General features: G+C 43.5%; 1 protein-coding gene across 7 annotated transcripts in view; it reads right to left on the bottom strand.

The window, feature by feature from the left end:
- tead1b (TEA domain family member 1b) overlaps nt 1–14,977 on the bottom strand; it is a 175,511-nt gene extending 160,534 nt beyond the window's left edge. For 4 of the 7 annotated variants that reach the window (XM_055649326.1, XM_055649324.1, XM_055649327.1 and 1 more), the window contains exons 1-2: nt 14,738–14,976; nt 14,482–14,626 (exon numbers count right to left, since the gene is read on the bottom strand). The gene's annotated coding sequence lies outside the window, so the exon portion shown is untranslated. Of the gene's footprint in view, nt 1–14,481; nt 14,627–14,737 lie in introns of all 7 variants that reach the window. The other 3 variants (XM_055649323.1, XM_055649322.1, XM_055649328.1) reach the window with 2 other exon arrangements.
- Nucleotides 14,978–20,469: the final 5,492 nt, after the last annotated feature.

Here is a 20,469-nt window from a genome sequence, read left to right on the forward strand (position 1 = left end):
TTGGCCCCATATTCAGCACAGATACTGAGAACTGAAGGGCTTGGTCCTTTGATGTTCTGTTCCATGTACAAGAGTCAATTTATATGAATCAAAAACCCTGGCATTGACAGGTTAGGTGAAATGTCCCCTGCCCCCCTCGGGAAAATGCAATGTTTCCGCTCAATTCTCTCTTAACTTGTTAAAAATATACTTTGTAAATAAAATCATACAGGAAAAACGTACGCTCCACTCCAATGACGTACAGGTTTATAGGTTCATTTGCGTGGGAAAATTTGTAAATTGTCCCTAGTGTGTAGGATAGTGCTAGCGTACGGGGATCGCTGGTCGGCACGGACTGGGTGGGCCGAAGGGCCTGTTTCCGCGCTGTATCTCTAAACAAACTGAACGGAAATACAATGTGTTTACATTCATTGTGTCATCAAATCAATACATTCCCTTACAATGCATCAATGCCATTCATGCTTCCTCTTTAAACAATGCACCATGAAGAGCCGGAGAAGCTGTTACACAGAAGCCAGTTCCTGTGTGGTGACCAGACCCTAGACGGTGGTCCTACCCCTCAAAGCCTTTGCAAAGGCTGCACCACGCTTCAGCACATAATCCTGATTCCCAGAATGTGTCAGTCGGTGGCATTCCCTTAGGGACCTTTCCTTGCACTGATTTCACCAGCAGGTAAAAGTACTAAGTGCGAGAAGATTTGGTAATTCGATTAATACGTTATCGGACTTCTATAGGTGTACGGTTACAGAGTACACAATGCCCAGGATAGAAGATCATAGAGTGGCCAACACTGCCCTGTTCATCATGTGAGCTGACCTCCCCACCATCATAGGGATCTATAGGAGGCGCTGCCCCAAAAAGATAGCCAATATTAAAGACTAACACCATCCTGGCCACACTTGCTTCTTGCTACTATCATCGGGAAAGTGGCACAGGAGCCTGGAAACATTGATCTTCCCAGCAACCAAAAGGATCTGGAATACTACACAACACTAACCTCTGCAAACACAATTAACTGAAGATGCTAGTTTACAAAGAAAAGAGTGCTAGAGTAACTCAGTGGAGGTCAGGCAGCATCTCTGGAGAAGATGGTTAGGCAATGATTCGAGGCGGGACCCTTCTTAACCTCAGCATCTTTGATCGTCTATAGTCCATAGTCTTTGGTTGCATCACAGATTTTGCTCTTAGCACTACTATTGTTACCCAGTATTATGGTTATTGATTTATTGATTATTACATTTATCTGTGTGTTATTGCATTTATGGGCTCGTTAAGCTGCAGCAAGTAAGAATGTCATTGTACCGTTTTCGGTACATATCACAATTAAACACCCTTGACACCCTCGAGCAATAAATCTGCCTCGATCATCTCTCCAGACAGCCAGTTCTGGGCACTATCAGACGTGGTGAAGAAACAATTCTCCATGATTTTTGCTCCAATTATTTTGAGCCCGTGGCCCCTCCGCATCAGGATTGTGATAGACAGGCAGAACCTGCTTTAAAATAAATCACTCACAGATCAACAGCCGATAGATCTGCTGCCTTACAGCGCCAGAGACCCCGGTTTGATCCTGACTACAAGTGCTCGTCTGTGTGGACTTTGTACATTCTCCCTGGGACCGTGTGGGTTTTCGCCGGGATCGCCGGTTTCCTCCCACAATCCAAAGACGTACAGGTTTGTAGGTTGTTTAAGAAGGAACTGCAGATGCTGGAAAATCGAAGGTACACAAAAATGCTGGAGAAACTCAGCGGGTGCAGCAGCATCTATGGAGCGAAGGAAATCGGGACGAAACGTTGCCTATTTCTTCGCTCCATAGATGCGCTGCACCCGCCTAGTTTCTACAGCATTTTTGTGCTCCATAGTTTGCTGCTTAACCTCGGTATACATAATAATAATAAGCATAATAATTGTGCACCTCAAGTTTGTACTTTAATTGACCCCAAAGTGCTTATACATGTAAAATTGTCCCTAGTGCGTAGGATGACGTTAGTTTGCGGGGAGTGCTGGCTGGCGCGGACTGGTTGGGCCGAAGAGCCCGTTTCCGTGTTGCATCTAGAAACTAAACTGCACTCATTTAAATGTTATTATGCCAAGGATGAGGCAAGTGCTTCAGAGTGTTGCTCCTATTCCAGTCACATTAGCGCTGATAAACAAATTAGTACTTGGGAAAATAGTCAAAAACATGCATTGACAAAGCAATCCCCCTTCCTTGGCTCCCAGTGCTGAGTGCATTGTTCTGCTGCAAAGGTGGATCTGCACACCATTAAGACCTGAGAAGTCAGACTGTTAAGTAAACAGAGCTCAGGGTCAATCAGAGTTTAATTGTTCTTTGGAGAGAGCTGTGCAAGTCTGAAAATACTTGGTAATGTCAGGTTGAGTTAGCCGTACATAACTAACAAAAAGCACAGCATTCAAGGTTATTCAGGTTAATTGAGGGTCTCTGATGCCTCGTACAAGTTGCTGGTGTTCTTTCTGCATTCATCAAGCACCACATAACACACTGTGCGCAGTCCTGGACTAGCTGAACATAAACCCAAATATCAAAATAATTGTTCTGTTCGAGAGCACTTTTCACCAGGATGTTACCTGGACTTGTGGGTTTGAGTCAGAGATGGTGTTGGATAGGCTGGGAGAGTTTTTTTTGGCGTGTAGGAGCCTGAGGGTGGCCTTTTTGAGGTGTGCAAAATTATGGATAAAGTGAATGCTCAGTCTTTTTCCAGGGCATAGGCTTAAGGTGAGAGGGCAGAGATTTAAGAGGGACCTCAGGGGCAACCTTTTCACTCAGGGGGTAGCCCACATCTGGAATGAGCTACCAGAGGAAACTATAGAACAGGAGCTATTAGAACTTTTAAAATTTATTTGGATAGATGTATGGATACATAGAAACATAGAAAATAGGTGCCGGAGTAGGCCATTCGGCCCTTCGAGCCTGCACTACCATTCAATATGATCATCCAACTCGGTATCCTGTACCTGCCTTCTCTCCATACCCCCTGATCCCTTTAGCCACAAGGGCCACATCTAACTCCCTCTTAAATATAGCCAATGAACTAGCCTCAATTACCCTTCTGTGGCAGATAGGAAGAGTTTACGGAGCTATGAGCCAAATGCTAGCCCAATATATCAACTAGGCCGGCATGAACAAGGAGGGCCGAATGGCCTGTTTCCATGCTGCACAGTCCTATGACTATGACAGCAGACCATCCGATCATCCTTTACAAGGATCTGCAGCTGTAAAGTATTTCTATAGAGCCTTTCATATCCTTTTCAGGACGTCTGCATTTGATTGAAAATCAGATGCTGGGGGAGAGAAACAGGTCACGTTTCAGGCTAAAAACAGTTTCTCCTTCCACAGATGCTGCATGATTAGTTGAGCATTCCACCATTTTCTATCCAAAAGTACTTTGTAGTCAGTAAAGTTTGTTTTGAAGGCAGAGTAGCTACCGTTGCCAGGTTTGTGCAGATGAACAGACCAGCAGGCAGAGGACAAGGTTTGGGGATGTGCTCAGAGCTTCTAGAAGGAAATGCTTCATCCCAACTGACAACTGAGGACACACTGCCCAGGATAGCTAAAAGTGGATGTGATGGTATCTGGCTGGTGACAAGAACTCGATAACTCCAACCCATCATTTATCCCTTCATTACCCGATGGCTTTCCACATCATAACAATGAGAACTGTTCAAAAGGAAATTAATTGGTCGCAAGCACAAGCGGAATCTCCTTGGGTGAAACCCTGTTATTTCCTTTTCGCCTCCAGCCTCTGTCACTTATTCCACCAATCTGCCAATCGCACCGCGCCCCCCCTCACCTGTATCCACCTATCACTTGCCAGACTTTGTCCTGCCATCACCATGCTGTTCCAGCATTCTCCCCTACACAGATCAGTCTGAAGACGGGGGCCACCAAAAACATCACCTGTACATTCCCTCCACAGAAGCTGCCTGACCGGCTGAGTTCCTCCGCTCTTTGTGTTTAGCTCAGGATTGCAGCATCTGCAGTTTTGTGTGTCTGAATTTCACTGCACCTTGATGTGCATGGTAATAAACTAAATCTGAATCAATTCTCGCCTCTGGCACTGGTTGGAATTTGCCCATACCCACTGTGACCATATGAACTCCCCACCTCCCTCAGGTACTCACATCTCCTCCCACATAACAAAGACACGAGGGGGTGGCAAGTTCATTTCTCATTATGTTGGTTAACGTAGTATTTGATGAGTAAAGTAATTTGTTACAGGGAAATAAGAGGAAAAGGGAATGGATTGGAGTACTGAGAGGGCAAGCATAGATGCGATGGGCCGAGTGGATCCTCCTACTGACAAGACAGCACGACATACATGACCTCCTCCAGCCCTAGAGAATTACCATGCTCATCAATCTGGGCCAGCTTTGGCAGCCAATATCGGAGGTCAAAGAACGAAACAAATCTCCTTCATTAACCCTGGAAAGGTACTCTCTATTGATGTGAGATGCATGTTGCACTCTTTAAAGATCATCACTTTGTATTTAATTAACTGCAGCTTCTACAAATGCCAAACAACCTCAAGTGAATGTTACACTTGCATGGTAACTAATTAATATTCCAGTCATTTTTCTTTCGACCCCCAAAATTGTATTGAATTAGGACAAAAGCTGTACAAGAAAAATCAAATAAGACCTCAAACGTCTTTTAAAGACAGGCCAATAATCTATTAACTCAATATGCAGGGAACGCTTTTTGCCACAGACCTCATTTTTACAAATTATCTACAGACTTGCAACCGAGCAGAACAATTTCCAGTCTTTACACAATGCAATTACCAGGAACACCAGCCAGCAGCTACAGGTCATTCCGTAATCAATCAGATCACGTCTGATCTATATCTCAACAACCATCCACCTTGGTTCCATAACCTGACTATCTTTAGAGTCACAGAGCTAAAGAGCATTGAAACAGCCCTTTAGCCCACCTTGTCCATGCCAACCAACCAGGTTGGCAAACTGAGCTAGTGCCATTGCCTGTATTTGATTCACATCCCTCCAAATCCTTCCCATCAATATATCTGTCCAAATAACTAATTCCAGATACGGACTACCCACGGAGTGAACCCCCCCGGGGGTTCTCTAAAAGTCTCCCTTCTCACCATAAGGCCATGCCTTGGTTTTAAAATTCTCTACCCTGGGGGATAAAAAAAGATGTATATCCAAGCCCCTCTTGATCTCGTATACCTCAATAAGGCCCTCGGCCTCCTAAGCTCCAAAGAAAAAGGTCCCAGCCTATCCAACCTCTCCCTATAACTCATCTCACAGGCCCAGGTAACATCCCGATTAATATCTTCTGCACCCTTGCCATTAACAAACACCAACTAACCTCAGTTTTGAATCCCAATATGTTTATTTTTTTGGGATCGAGGAGAATCTTCACATTTCTCATTCAAGAAAATGGAATCTAGCTCCAGAAGAAAAGGTATAGCAGCCTCTGTGGCCAATTGAAACTGTTCCCAACCCGTTAAACATTTTTAGCACGTGTTTGCAATGGGAAAAGCACAGTGACTAATTTATATTCAGCAACCTTCCACAAACAGCACATGACATTAACTAGTTTAATATAGTAACAATATTTGATTGATCAATTACTTATTTGTACACAAGGTAGTCTTTCGGCCCATCAGATATATACCGGCTCCCAGCAGATCAGTCCCATCAGTCCCATACCTATTCCCTTTCACATGCCAATCTACTGCCCTTCAATTCTTTCTGCCACTCAAGTTGTAATCTACTGCAGACCATTCACCATCCAGAAGGTATACACAAAATGCTGGAGTAACTCAGCGCGACAGGTAGCATCTCTGGATGGAAGAAATGGAAGAAAGACGTTTTGGGTCGAGACGTCACCCATTCCTTCTCTCCAAAGATGCTGCCTGTCCCGCTGAGTTACTCCAGCATTTTGTGCCTATCTTTGGTTTAAACAATTCACCATCCAGCATATCTCTGAAGTCAGGGCAAACTTTCAAACCAGTATCTGCAGTTCCTTCCTACACATTTCTCCAGCATTGTGTGTCGATCCTCAGTGCAAACCAGGCTCAGTCTCAACCAGACTCAGAGACAATAACACCACCTAATAAGCCAAAGCTGATACCAAAACACTGCATCCCCACCCTCCTTTGGATTTTATTGACAATTAATCAACCGCAAATCACATTTATATGGCACTTTCAATTTAACAAGTTGGCTCAACATACCTCACTGGAGCAATCTGTACATCGACATCTTTTAATAATTCAAAGAACTAGGGACTTTTTTTCTTTACAAATTCCTCTTTATGCAAGTTTTTGCATAATTGCAGAGTTTTAGTTAACACTCTACAATTCAGTGTATGAGCATTTTTTTTAAATCTCAAGATACTAGGCATCACTGGCAAGATCAGCATTCACGGCTCCCTCTAACTATCCGGAAGATGGTGGTGAGTTGTCCCTTTAACTGTGGTCCGATAAAGTTGGAGTTTAGTTTATTGTCACGTGTACCGAGGTACAGCAAAAAGCTTTTGTTGTGTGCTAACCAGTCAGCGGAAAAACAATACGCGGTTGCAATCAAGCCATCTACAGTGTACAGATACATGATTACATGATAAAGTGAATAACATTTAGTGCAAGATAGAGTGTAGTAAGGTCCAATAAAAGATAGTGCAAGGGTCTCCAATGGGGTAGATAATAGCTCCAGACTGCTCTCTGATTGCTGGTAGTAGAATGGTTCAGTTGCCTGATAACAGCAAAGGGCTCACTCTGTCACTGAAGTGAGTCAAAAGCTAGCAGAAATACTAGGACAGTCCAAAGCACATTCTTCACATACCAATGTAACTAGCTATGCAAAAAAAGAAACATTAACATTCTCAGATTTGATAACTGACAATTAACCCCAAATTCGCTGGATTATTAGATCTCTAGAAAGTCCAACACTTAAATGCAGCATAAAATATATCCATCCACTGAGTAAAAGTAGACATTTTACAATACTCCCTCAAAGTTCAGTGAAATCAAGTCTCCAGTTCTTTCTACATGGCAACAAACCTGATTACAATCCATTTTCCACCACCCCCATCTTTCCTCCACCCCCCACCCACTCGCCACACAGATTTAATTCTTACCATCTTGCCAGGCCAGAGGTTAAGAAGCAACTCTGTTTGCTGTGGTAATGATGATGGAGCAGTAGAAAACAGGGAACATTAACAAACAGCACATTTTTTTAATTTTAAAATGTCTGTTGGAAATCCATCCAAACACAAGATAGTTTTCAATTAGCAAAACAGCATAAAATCCAGATTTTCAAGACCACACATCAGGAGCTTCTTAAAACTGGAACGATTTTAAAAGTATGCTTTTTTAAAAAAAATTTAAACAAACGTTGTCATTTTCTAACTCTTCGTGTTAACCACTTTACCGCTAAGCTGACAGCATAAATACATAGAGACCAGTCTTAAAGTACGAATGCTTGAAGATATTGAATCTTAATAAATTCTGCTTAGATTGCACTTTACAGCAGGATGTTTTCATGAGATGTCAACCTTTTTTTTTTCTGCTGAATTGCTACAGGATTTAATAAACCAAGGCGTCGCAGGGGATAAACAGATTGGACAACCATTTCCCTTCACAGAACAAACACACTGCCCTTTATAAGGCAGCGAGCTGTCAATAGGAAACTTGATACGCTATGGATCCTATTCTGGATACTCTACAACTCAGTTAGTCAAAAAAGTGTTTTTTTTTAAAATATAGATAAAGTCCACTCCCCACCCTAAACGCTACTCAAGTCAGTTTATGTTTTTACTCAACAGATGGACTCCAGAACTGAACATTTAAAGTCACATTGAAGTACAGTTCACAAGCCACACCAACAAATCCCAGTATTTTCTTTATTGGGATCAAATCTGAGTTCAACAAGGCTTGAAATTAGGCCACCAGGGCCAGAAGTCGACAGAGACAGTGGCCAGTGTTATCGAGTGATTTTTTCACACATATTAAAGGCAGCTGTCAAAGAATAGCCAGCACCAGACACCCCATGCGTGCGTGAGCACAAAGCACCGAGCACAGATTGCTGACGAGATGAATTCAGTGGTATGTTGTGTCGTGGCCCACATTGCTCAGTTCACTGGCCTCTTTCCAACAGCTAAAGCCATGCCGTTGCTGACATGATACCAACACATCTCTGCTGTCACGACCGGCATCTGCCGCAAAAGTGCTGCCCCACAACAGGAATGGCCGCAGAATCAAAGGTGACTTTCAAAAAGGAAATGGAGAAGGCTGTGGCGGGGCAAGTCAATGGATATTTTTAAGGCAGAGATTGACAGATTTTTGATTAGTACGGGTGTCAGGGGTTATGGGGAGAAGGCAGGAGAATGGGGTTGAGATGGAAAGATAGATCAGCCATGATTGAATGGCAGAGTACGCTCAATGGGCCGAATGGCCTAATTCTGCTCCAATAACTCATGAACTTATGAACATGAAATATCTTCAGAAGTAAAGTGTGCAGGGCTGGGGGAGGGGGAAGAAACCAAGAGTGGAACAAACAAGAGGGCTTTGAAGCAGCTAGCTCATGCAAAATACTTTTGGGGTTTTCTGTGCAGTTCTGTTCACCCCATTATAGGAAGGATATAGAAATTTTAGAGAGGGTGCAGAAAAAGTTAACCAGAATGCTGTCTGGATTGAGGGGCATTAGCTATAAGGTTAAGCGAATGTGGGATTGCTTTTCTCTCGAATGCTGGAGGGGAGACCAGACAGAAGTATATAAAATTACTCGAGGCAAATATAAAGTAGACACTCTTTTTTCCTAGGATGGAAATGTCAAAGACCAAGGGGGCAAACTTTAATATAAGGGAGGCAAAGTTCAAAGGAGATGTGCAGGTCACGTTTTTATTTCTACAGAGGGTAGTAGGTGCCTGGAATGTGCTGCCAGGGATTATGGTGGAGGCATTTTATGATAGTGACATTTAAAGGCTGACAGATAGGCACTGGATATTCAAGGAATGGAAGAATATGGATTACATGCAGGCAGATTTTTTTCTTGGCATCATGTTTGGCATAGACATTGTGGGCCAAAGGGCCTGTTTCTATGCTGTACGTTTTTTTAATGTTCTATGAATAGCATCCTCCTGAACTGCCCCATTCTTTCATTATAACAAATGATAGCAAAACATAAGACTCCAAGCAAAATTTACAATGGGGGGAAAGCATCATAAGTCACTGACCCAGCAACCTCAGCCTGGTCTAATAACCTGGAGACCAGTTCAAATACACAACAGTCTGGAAATTTAAAACCAATGAACAAATGTGGAATAAATAGGTATTCTAAATAACAAGTACGTAATTGCGGATTGCCGGAAACACTTCAGAAGGAAAACCAGCCCACATAGGCTTCAGGATATGGGGCAAATACAGGTAAATGGGGCGCACACAATATTCCAAGTTGGTCAGTATGGTAAGTTGGGCTGAAGGGCCATTTTCCATGCTACACAATACAATATGGTTTTATTCGTCACCACCTTGACTGAGCTGCAAGTGAAATGAATTTGCCAGCAGCGGTACAATGATAAAGAACACACAAAAAATTTAAAACAAACATCCACCACAGCATTCATCACTGTGGTGGAAGGCACAAAATTTGGCCAGTCCTCCTCCATTTCCCCCCGTGGTCAGCTTTATAATTCCACTACCCACAGTCACGTGCTTGAATCTTAACTAGCAGCTCAGTTGTCAAGGTGGCGGCTCACCACCAGCTCAGATCAGCAACTAAAGGTGACTGTGCCCGTAACATTCAAATACCAGGAACCAACAACAAAGAGATTATGTGTAGAGAGGAACTGCAGATGCTGGTTAACATTGAAGATAGACACAATATGCTTGAGTAACTCAATGGGTCAGCCAGCATCTGTGGAGAAAATAAATAGTTGACGGTTCCAGTAGAGACCCTGCTATGATCATTTTTCTGCCCCCACATCCTTCTTCCCTGATCACTGAGACTCCCCAGCCTAGCATATGGAAATTATCCATTTAATTTAACTTGGCTTGGAAGAAATGCACCTCGTATTCCATGTGGGACACTTACAGCCCAAGGATCTTTCCATTTCCATCCTCTCGCCCTCCCCCCCCCCCCCCCCCCCCATATGTTTCTCCCAAGGATTTGCAACTCTACCACCTCTTTTCCAGCTTTCTCCCCCCCTAATACAATGTCTGAAAAAGGATCCCAACCCATTACATTGACCGTCCTTCTACAGATGCTGCCTGAGCCACCACGTTATTCCAGCTCTTTGCTATTTGCTCAAGATTCCAGCATCTGCAGCTTTTTGAGTTTTTCCCTGATGTTTCCACTACAGCCCTTCCAAATCTGAAGAAGAGCCTCGACCCAAAACGTCACCCATTCCTTCTATCCAGAGATGCTGCCTGTTCTGCTCAGTTACTCTAGCATGTTGCGTCTATCTTCGGCTTAAAGCAGCATCTGTAGTTTAAAGCAGCATTTGTAGTTCCTTCCTACACATTTCGCCATCACATCCTTGCTCAGTCAGCTCGGGAAGGACATCAGATGTCACTCAGAATTCAGACAGAGTATTTTAACTTCTGCCAAAGAGCCATAGGACTCACTATATCCATGCTGACCAAGTTGGCATTGTAGGCTAGTCCCATTAGCCTGCAAATGGCCCATATTCTTCCAAAGCCCTTTCATAATGGCCAAGAAATGTGGACAAGACGCGATGTCGCCATCAACGTGAACTCATTGCATTTGTAGACGGCACGGTGATGCTGCCTCACAGCACCAGAGATCCAGGTTTAATCTTGACGACGGGTGCTGTCTGTACAGAGTTTGTATGTTCTCCCTGTGACCATGTGGGCTTTCTCTGGGTGCTCTGTTTTCCTCCCTCATTCCAATGACATGCAGATCTATAGAATTATTGGCTTCTGTACAGTGACCGAAGTGTGTAGGATAGACCTAGCTTGCACTAGGTGATCATTGGTTGGCACAGACTCGGTGGGCCGAAGGGCCTGTTTCCATGCAGGATCTCTATAACTAAAAACTAAATTCCACTTTGCTGTGCTAGGATTTGAACCCTTGGCCCAGGAACATTTTCCTTATCCAGGCTACTTGTCCATTAGGTTTACCACCATGCACCATACACACTGCTCCCATGGGAGAAAGAGTCTAGGACAAGAAGACACCACCAAATTAAAACTAGACTGTTCAGGGCGAGATGTGAAGAAGTGTCTTAGCACGATGGCCAGAGGGAATATGGATGTATCTCCACAAATGGTCCTAGCCTGTGGCTACAAAACAAATTGATTGATCAGCTGCGGTTCAGCAGCAGATGGGAAGGGCAACAGATTCCAAGCACTACATTCAAATAGTCGCTGCACGGGTTTGAAGGGCTGAATGGCCTCCTTCGATGGTGAAATTGTTGTATGGCTGTTGAGTGATTAAATCCATGGGCAAAAATGGGACTAGCCCAGAATTCGAACTTGGTCAGCATGGACAAGTTGGGCTGAAGGGCCAATTTCCATACTGTACAGCTCTATGAATGAAGTCAAAATACTCTTGAATTCTGGATGAAATTTTTGATATCCTTCCCTAGTTTGTTCATCTCGAAGTAACCCCTACACTATCATTATAGGGGACTTTGCCAGGATTCAAGGGTTGAGCTATAAGGAGAGGTTGGGCAGGTTAGGACTTTATTCCTTGGAGTGCAGGAGGCTTGAGGGCCTGTCCCACTTTCACAACCTAATTCATGACCTCTGCCGATTTTGCCCTTGACTCGTACTCGCAGCATGGTCGTCATGAGGTCATAGGTACTCGTGGCATCAAGTAGGTCGGGGCATTTTTTCTAGCCTGATGAAAAATGTCCACGTGTAAAAAAGGTCATGAATTAGGTCGTGAAAGTGGGACAGGCCCTTTAGGGGTGATCTTAGAGGTGTATACAATCATGAGAGGAATAGACAGAGTGAATGTACAGTCTTTGTTTTCCTCCAGGAGATAAGAATCAAGAACTGGAGAGCAGATGTTGAAGATTAGAAGGGGAAATATTAATAAGAACCTCAGGAATTATTTGTTTATATACATACACAGAGAGCAGTGGGTATACGAGCTACCTGAGGAAGAGGTTGAGACTGGTACAATAACAACATTTAAAATACATTTGGACAGATACATGGCTAGGAATGTTTTAGAGGGACACGGGACAAACACAGGGAAATGGGACCAGTTTATGAGGCACCCTGGTCAGCATGGATGAGTTGGGCTGAAGGGCCTGTTTCCATGCTCTACGGCTCAATGGCATGGATGCCGCTTCTAGGCAGGTAACTGGTATACAAGAGTGGCTAAGCAGTGAAGCGAGGGAAAGAGGATTGGGGACAATCCCCCACCAGCAACTTCTCAAAACAAAGTTAGATGTTTTTACAGACGTACGAGGCAGTAATCTGTGTCACAATTTTCCATCACACTCACACCCATCAGAAAATATCCATTTACACCATCAGCGCATCTCTCAAGAAATGAGTTGAAATAAAATTGTTGACTTTAATTTTTGTTATCCCCCCCCCCAGCAAATTATATTCCATGTATCAAAATTTGGTAGCAGTTTGTTCATTGTGGAAGAGAGAATTTCCGATAGCTGAACAGCCAGTGTTGTGTCACCCGAGGACCAACATTTATTGCCCATCCCCAACTGCCCTTGAGATGCGAGTCAACTATTTGTTGTGTGGCTCCAGCGCACAGATAACATCATGAAAGGCAGCACATTTCTTTCTTCCTAAGGGAAGGGCTTTCCAATCATTTCATGATCACCACTGCTGCCAAAGCCATCATTCTGCTCCCGACCTAACGAACCAAAGTAAAAATTCCACTGCCTTGATCGAACATGAACACAACTTCCAGATAATTAGCCCAAGCCTCTGGACCTTTAGCCCAAACTATACACTCACAATTTAAAAAAAAAACAATAGCAACTTGCAATCAAAACCATCATCCACAAATCAAATCAAAGTATCCAGGAAAAATTATTATGAGTTTGGGGGATGATAGATATTTTTTTTAAGTAAACAAAAACTTAAAACGAGTTAAATGATAATAAAAATAATTTGACTTTTGCAACCTTATAAGATCAAGAAAACTCACGAGAATAGTTTAACAAAAAAGTCAAAATACCAATTTCTGAACAGGAGTGAAATCAGAATTCTTTCCAAATTCACGTCCAACTATACTGGTTGATAAACCATAGTACCTAATATCTACAAGTGGTGTGCTTATGAAGAAAATATCCATTTACACAAAACTAAAGAGCAATAACTCTGCACACCATAAACATTTATCATTGAATGGGTTTGTTTCCAGCTAGGCAATAATCCATCAATTCTCATCATGTCCCAAAATGTCAGCAAGTTGGGTCCTTTGCACAGAACAAAACTCTTCAAAATCATAAACCTAGCAATATCAACTGCCGAGATATTGAACTTCACTTAAAATGCGTGTTTGTTCCTGTCTCGTTTGTCTCAAGAACAATGGAAAATAATTTTGAATATTGAATATTATTTACTAGGCTATGTGGGCCTTGAAGGAACAAAAAAATTTTAAAGTGAGAAGAACGGGAAAATCAATGTATTAATTATATTATTGAATTGTATCCTGCAAATAGCAACATTGTTTCACACTTGGAAAAATATTTAAGAAATGTCATAATCTACCAGGCAACTTTTTCTTCTACCTAGCGATCAAATAACTAGGATTTAATTAGAACAAAATACGTCCAGGCGCACTCTGTATATACTGTAAAATACTGTTTATTTTTGTTGTTGAATCGAAATTAAAATTCCGTAAAATGCAAAGTATTTCAAATACGTTGTAAAAGTCAGTTTCGGAAAATGCGCTGATTTAGAGAAATGCTTTTCCAGAATTCCCCAGACAAACCTTCAAACCAAGCCAGGCTCATTTCTATCACGACTCCAACCTGACGCCACTTCTTAACACTTCCAGAACCATAATCCAGAAATACCGTTTCCAAAAAGAATCAATTTCAATTAAGTAAATCCTTACACATGTGTGAAGCTATCAACGACCGTTCCCCGCTCATTCGCTGCATCGAGTTATTTTAACAATTCTCGAGAGAATAGATGAACGATCGTAAGCTTATGCATTTGTAACTAAATTTGCCTCCTAATTTAACTTCACATTTGTTTAAAAAGAAAAAACTTACAATGCCGGTGAAAGCGGATTGTAATAAATCTACTTTGCATAGGTATGAACGACACTTATTGCAACAACTTGCAACTCTGATCAGTTTTATTTTAAGAAATAGTAGGAATATAAATATATAATTTTTTTAAATGCAGGGCTGAGATTTTGAAGAGGTGTGCGTGTGTGCACACTTTGTGAAATCATTGCACCCTTACGTCAGAATTAAGCCAATATTTACTGAGTACATTAAAGAGAGAGAGAGAGAGAAGTGGATACAGGGATTGAGTTACTTACTCAGAGAGAGAGAGGGGGAAGGCGCTGGGATTTGCAACAAGTCGGCGGGGTCCGGGGCCGTTAACGACGGTTCTCTCCCACCCCCCCAACACAACGGGACACTGTCTCCAACTCCGCCGCTTCGATGGGATTTTCTTCCTTTTCCCTGTTGCAAAAAAAAATAAAGAGATATTCCGCTTAATTTCATGATTGTTTTTTTTACCTTAAAAGAGAAACAAACAAACAAAAAAACATGCGCAATTTAACAAAAACAAACCCTCGGTAACAAGTCGCCTGGTGTTATTTATTGGGGTAGATGTATCCATAATTTAGGGATTCTCTCTCTCTCTCTTTCTTTCTCACTGAAGGGTTGACACGCCCGGAAGTTGTGCTCCACCGAGAGGGAAAAATGTTAAAAATGCCAAGGATTTCTCCGGCCCGGCGTCTGGCCCGGCGCTCCCGGCCGGCTCTGGGCAGCTGGGCAGCGGGAGGAGCAGAGGCGGCCGGGCCGGACCGGGCTCAGGCTCAGGCTCAGGGGATGAGACCCACTTGCCCACTTGCCCTCTCTCCCTCTCCCTCCTTCCCGCACCCTGAACCTCCAGCCCATTGTTGCGAGAGGAAAAGAATCAGATACATTGTTAACAAAAATAGATACATTGTTTCAAACAGAAGATACAAACTCACCTCAGGATTTTTTTTTATACTGTATTTAAAAACTCTTATAAATGCATGGTTTAGGAATAAAATTTGAAGGGGTGAAAGTTTTGTAACTTGTTGCTGAAGGGGGGGGGGAGGGGGGGGGGTAATTAATTTTTGGGGGTGGGGAGGGGGGGGGGTTGCCTGTTTGAACTGAGTTGGGAGCCGGGAAAAGGCGCAGCGCTCGCAGGAATTCCAGGAATGAGAACTGGAATGAGATGAACGCCAGCTCCGAGTCTGCGCACTGTCGCCCTCATCAGCGGGGGGGGGGGGGGGGGGGGGGGGGGAGCGGTCACGTCATCCATCCGTTGGTGGAATGGGGGGGGGGGAGATGGAAGCGCATGCGCGGGATTGGCCCGCTGGCTGCTGGGAGTTGTAGTCATTGAGTCATTAGTTGTAGTTGTAGGCATTAGTAGACAAAATTGCTGGAGAAACTCAGCGGGAGCAGCAGCATCTATGGAGCGAAGGAAATAGGCAACGTTTTGGGCCGAAACCCTTCTTCAGACATTAATCATGAATCATCTTCAGACATGTAGTCATTAATGTCAAGTGTATAGGGAGGAACTGCAGATGCAGGTTTAAACCGAGGATAGACACAAAAAGCTGGAGTAACTCAGCGGGACAGGCAGCATCTCTGGAGCAAAGGAATGGGTGAGGTTTCAGGTCGAGTCGGGTCTGTCTCATGAAGGGTCTCGACTCGAAACGTCATCCATTCCTTCTCTCTAGAGATGCTGCCTGTCCCGCCGAGTTACTCCAGCTTTTTGTGTCTATCTTCATGCAGAGTCAAGAGTGTTTCATTGTCATATGTCCCAGATAGAACAATGAAATTCTTACTTGCAGCAGCACAACAGAAATTTGCCACCTCCAACGGGATCCCAACACTAGACACGACTTCTCATCTCCACCCCTTTCCGCCTTCCGCAAAGGCCGTTCCCTCCACAAATCCCTGGTTAACTAATCCCTTTCCACCCAAACCACCCCCTCCCCAGGTACCTTCCCCTGCAACCGCAGAAGATGCAACACCTGTTCCCATACCTCCTCCCTCGACCCTGTGCAGGGACCCCGACAGTCATTTCAGTTTAGGCAGAGGTTCACTTGCACCTCCTCCTACCTCATCCACTGTATCCGTTGTTCAAGATGTGGACTCTAATACATCGGCGAGACCAAACGCAGACTGGACGATCGTTTCGCTGAACACCTTCGCTTAGTCTGCCTGAACGAACCTGATCTCCCAGTTGCTAAACACTAATTCCCCTTCCCATTCCCACACTGACCTGTCTGTCCAAGGTCTCCGCCATTGTCAGAGTGAGGCTAAACACAAATTGGAGGAACAGTGTCTCATATTTTGCTTGGGCAGCTTACAGCCAAAGTTTACAGTGGTATGAATAATGATTTCTCTAACTTTAAGAAACCCCGGCATTCCCTCGCTCTCGATCCCTCCCCCACCCAAGTCACACCAGCTTCTCGTTTTCACCCAACAAACAGCTAACAATGGCCTGTTTCCTTTATCATGATTACTTTTATTTTTGCATTTTTCATTCATTGTCCTTTATCTCTCTACATTATCTCTATATCTCTTGTTTTCCCTTCCCGTGATTTTCAGTCTGACGTAGGGTCTCGACCCGAAACGTCACCCATTCCTTCTCTCCAGAGATGCTGCCTGTCCCGCTGAGTTACTCCAGCTTTTTGTGTCTATCTTCAGTTTAAACCAGCATCTGCAGCTCCTTCCTACACAACAGAATATGTAAATATAGTCACAGAAACATATAGAGTCATAAAAAGTCAGTCATAGTCATGTAGAAAGTCATATAGTCAGTGCCGAGTCTGCGCTCTTCCTGCTAGAAATAAGGAACTGCAGGAGCTGGCTTATCACAAAAGGTCACTGAGTGCTGGAGTGACTCAAGTGTCAAGTAGCAAAACTGGAAGATTGACGTGCAGCTCAAGCCACCAGGCATTTGCTTCTCAGACTGAAGAAGGGTTCCGACCCGAAACGTCACCTATCCATGGTCTCCAGAGATGTTACTTGACCCACTGAGTTACTTCAGCATTTTCTGTCTACCCTCTAAGTTTAGACTGCCCTATACTTAGATAAGACTGCAGCATCTGTGATGAGATAAACTAAACAAAGCATTTCACTACACCTAGCAAGGTACAAGTGTCAATAAGGTATCATCATCATCACTATGTCTCAAAAGTTGTGTCGTCTGCAAAGTGCTCTACACATACAAGTCCATAACAAGTTCATATCATTAAGAAACACTAAGAAAACCAGCGATCCCTATACAAAGGGTCTTCAACATGAAAAAATAACTATTCCTCTCTCCACGGATGCTGTCTGACCGTGTAAATATTTAGAGTCATAGACTCATAAGGTTTCCCAGGAAAGAAACAAGACATTTGTCCATGCTGACTGTGACAAAACATTTGCCTGCATTAGGTGCATTCCATCAATCCCTTTGCTGTCCAAATACATTTTCAAATGCCCTTTAAACATTCTAATTGTATCTTCCTCCACAATCTCCTCTGGCAGTTTGTTCCATGTAACAAACTTCTAGGTCAGACGTCCTTTAAATGTCTTCCCTCTCACTATAAGACTGTGCCCTCAGTTTTAGACCCCACTGCCCTGGGAAAAAGATTGTAGCTATCTACCTAGTCTATCCCCCTCGTGAGTTTGTAAACCTCCTAAGAACACCCCCAAGCCTCCTCTGCTCCATGGAAAACAGTCCAGGTAAATCCAGTCTTTGGTTATAATTCAAACCCTCCTGTATGGGCAACATCCTTGGGAAAGTTTTCTGCACTCTGTACTGTACACAGTATTCCAAGTGTGGCCTGACCAATGTTCTGTACAGTTGCAACACGGTGTTCCTTACTCCAACACTCAATGCCTTGGTCAATGAAGACAAGACTCGGACACCCAGGAATGAGAAGATTACAATGAGTGGTGGACACTCAACTGTTCATCGCAGGCACTGACCTCCCCACCATCAAAGGGACCTATAGAAGATGTTGCTCAAAAGGCAGCAAATATCATCAAAGACCCACACCACTCTGGACATGCTCTCATTTCACTCCAGCCATCGTGGAAGCCGATGTAGGAATCTGAAAATCATGACTACTGCTTTCAAGAACATCTTCTTCCCAACACCCATCAGGCCCTTGGAAACTATACACCACTAACCTCAGCCATGAACTTCGATGATCTGTCTTAGTTGTACTAAGGACTATGGATTTTTTTGCTAATATTGTGGTTAATAACATTGCATTTATTTTGTTTATTATATTTTATCCATGTGTTCCGTTATGCTGCTGCGGGTAAGAATTTCGTAGTTCCACTTACATTCCCATCTAAGTTATTTATATATATATATTTTGTTTACTTTACTGTCACGTGTACCAAGGTACAGTGAAAAGCTTTTTAATTGTGTACTGTACCACCCAGTGGAAAGACTATATATGGTTACAATCGAGCCATCCACAGTGTACCGATACAGGATAAAGAAAATAATGTTTAGAGCAAGATAAAGTCAGGTAAAGTTTGATTTACGATAGTCCAAGGGTCTCCAATGAGGTAGATGAAAGTTTAGAAAAGTAGGAATCATTCAAGCCAGCATCGCCATTCAATATGATCATGGCTGATCATCTAAAATCAGTACCCCGTTCTTGCTTTTCCCCTTAGCGTTCTCTAGAGTTGCTGCCTGAGCCGCTGAGTTACTCCAGTACTTTGTCTCCTTGTTTGGTATAAACCAACATCTGCATTTCCTTGTTATTGCTTGAATAGGGCGTCATGTATCCCACTTTCCAACCATGACCTTACTTCAGTGATGTTTCAGCCTTGGGAGGAAGTTCTCTACAAGCAAGTAACTTACTTTAAAGAATCAAGAAACCAGTCACTAATTGTCATATGTAGCAGGAACAAACTATGAAATTCTTACTTGCTGCAGCTTTAACAGGCCTGGTAACACAACACAATAGGTTCATATATAATAATCAACAATAAAATAAATTATAATTATGCTAGGTAGCCATAATAGTGCAAGAACCAGAGTCTGAACCACAGTCCATACATGATCATAATTGCTGAGGTTATTGTTGTGTGGTGTTCAAAAGGCTGGTAGAAGCTGTTCTTGAACATGGAGGCCACAGTTTTCAGGCTCCTGTACCTTCTTCCCGATGGCAGAAGTGAAATGAGAGCTCGGTCAGGGTGGTGTGGGTCTTTGTTAATATTAGCTGCCTTTTTGAGGGAGAGCCTCCTGTATAGTGGACGGGTCCGTCTGTACTTGCGATGGACTAGGCAAAAACCGCAGCCAGGACTCCAGGGAGAACGGCTTTGCTCCGCTTTCTTGGGGAATAACTCAAATTTATCTTTGAATAGCACACAGGGTGTCACATTTTCTCCGGTTTCATCCTACATTCCAAAGTGTGGGTTTGCAGGTTAATTGGTCTCTGTAAATAGCCCCTAGTGCGTAGGATGCGAATGTGGGATAGAGCTAGTGTATGGGTGGTCGATGGATGGCATGGACTCGATAGGCCAAAGGGCTATAACCCTGAATTAAACTAAATGATATTTTGCACTCTGCATCTTCCCCTTTGCTCTATCTACTGTCCTTGCATTTGATTTGATAGTTATTATGTATAGTATATCTGATCTATTTGGATAGCCTGCAATACTCAGCTTTTCACTGCACCTCAGTAGGTGTGACAACAAGAAATCAAAATCAATATCTAATGCAACTCAATATCTAATTCTAAGCTAGTACAACTGCTGCCTCACAGTGCCGACTGCCCATGTGGAGTTTGCACGTTCTCTCAGTGACCACTTTGGTTTCCTCCGGGTGCTCCAGTTTGGAGTTTGCACGTTCTCTCAGTGACCACTTTGGTTTCCTCCGGGTGCTCCAGTTTCCACCCACATCCCAAAGACGCGCAGGTTTGTAGGTTAATTGGCCTCTGTAAATTGCCCTCAATGCGAGGGTTGTGGGATAGAATCTGAGGGGAGGTCACAAGTGTGCCGAAAACCTGGGTTCGGATTCTGATGGTGCCCATGTGGAGTTTGCACGTTCTCTCAGTGACCACATTGGTTTCCTCCGGGTGCTCCAGTTTCCACCCACATCCCAAAGACGCGCAGGTTTGTAGGTTAATTGGCCTCTGTAAATTGCCCTCAATGCGAGGGTTGTGGGATAGAATCTGAGGGGAGGTAAAGAGAGTGTGGGGAGAATACAAATGTAGGATTATGTTGATGGGATTTTGATGGTCGTCACAGACTTGGTCTGTCGAAGGGCCTGTTTCAATGCTGTATGACATTAACTCTAACTCAAA

The sequence above is a fragment of the Leucoraja erinacea genome, chromosome 18 (genome assembly GCF_028641065.1).
Source record: "Leucoraja erinacea ecotype New England chromosome 18, Leri_hhj_1, whole genome shotgun sequence".
In the NCBI taxonomy this organism is placed as follows: Eukaryota; Metazoa; Chordata; class Chondrichthyes; order Rajiformes; family Rajidae; genus Leucoraja; species Leucoraja erinaceus.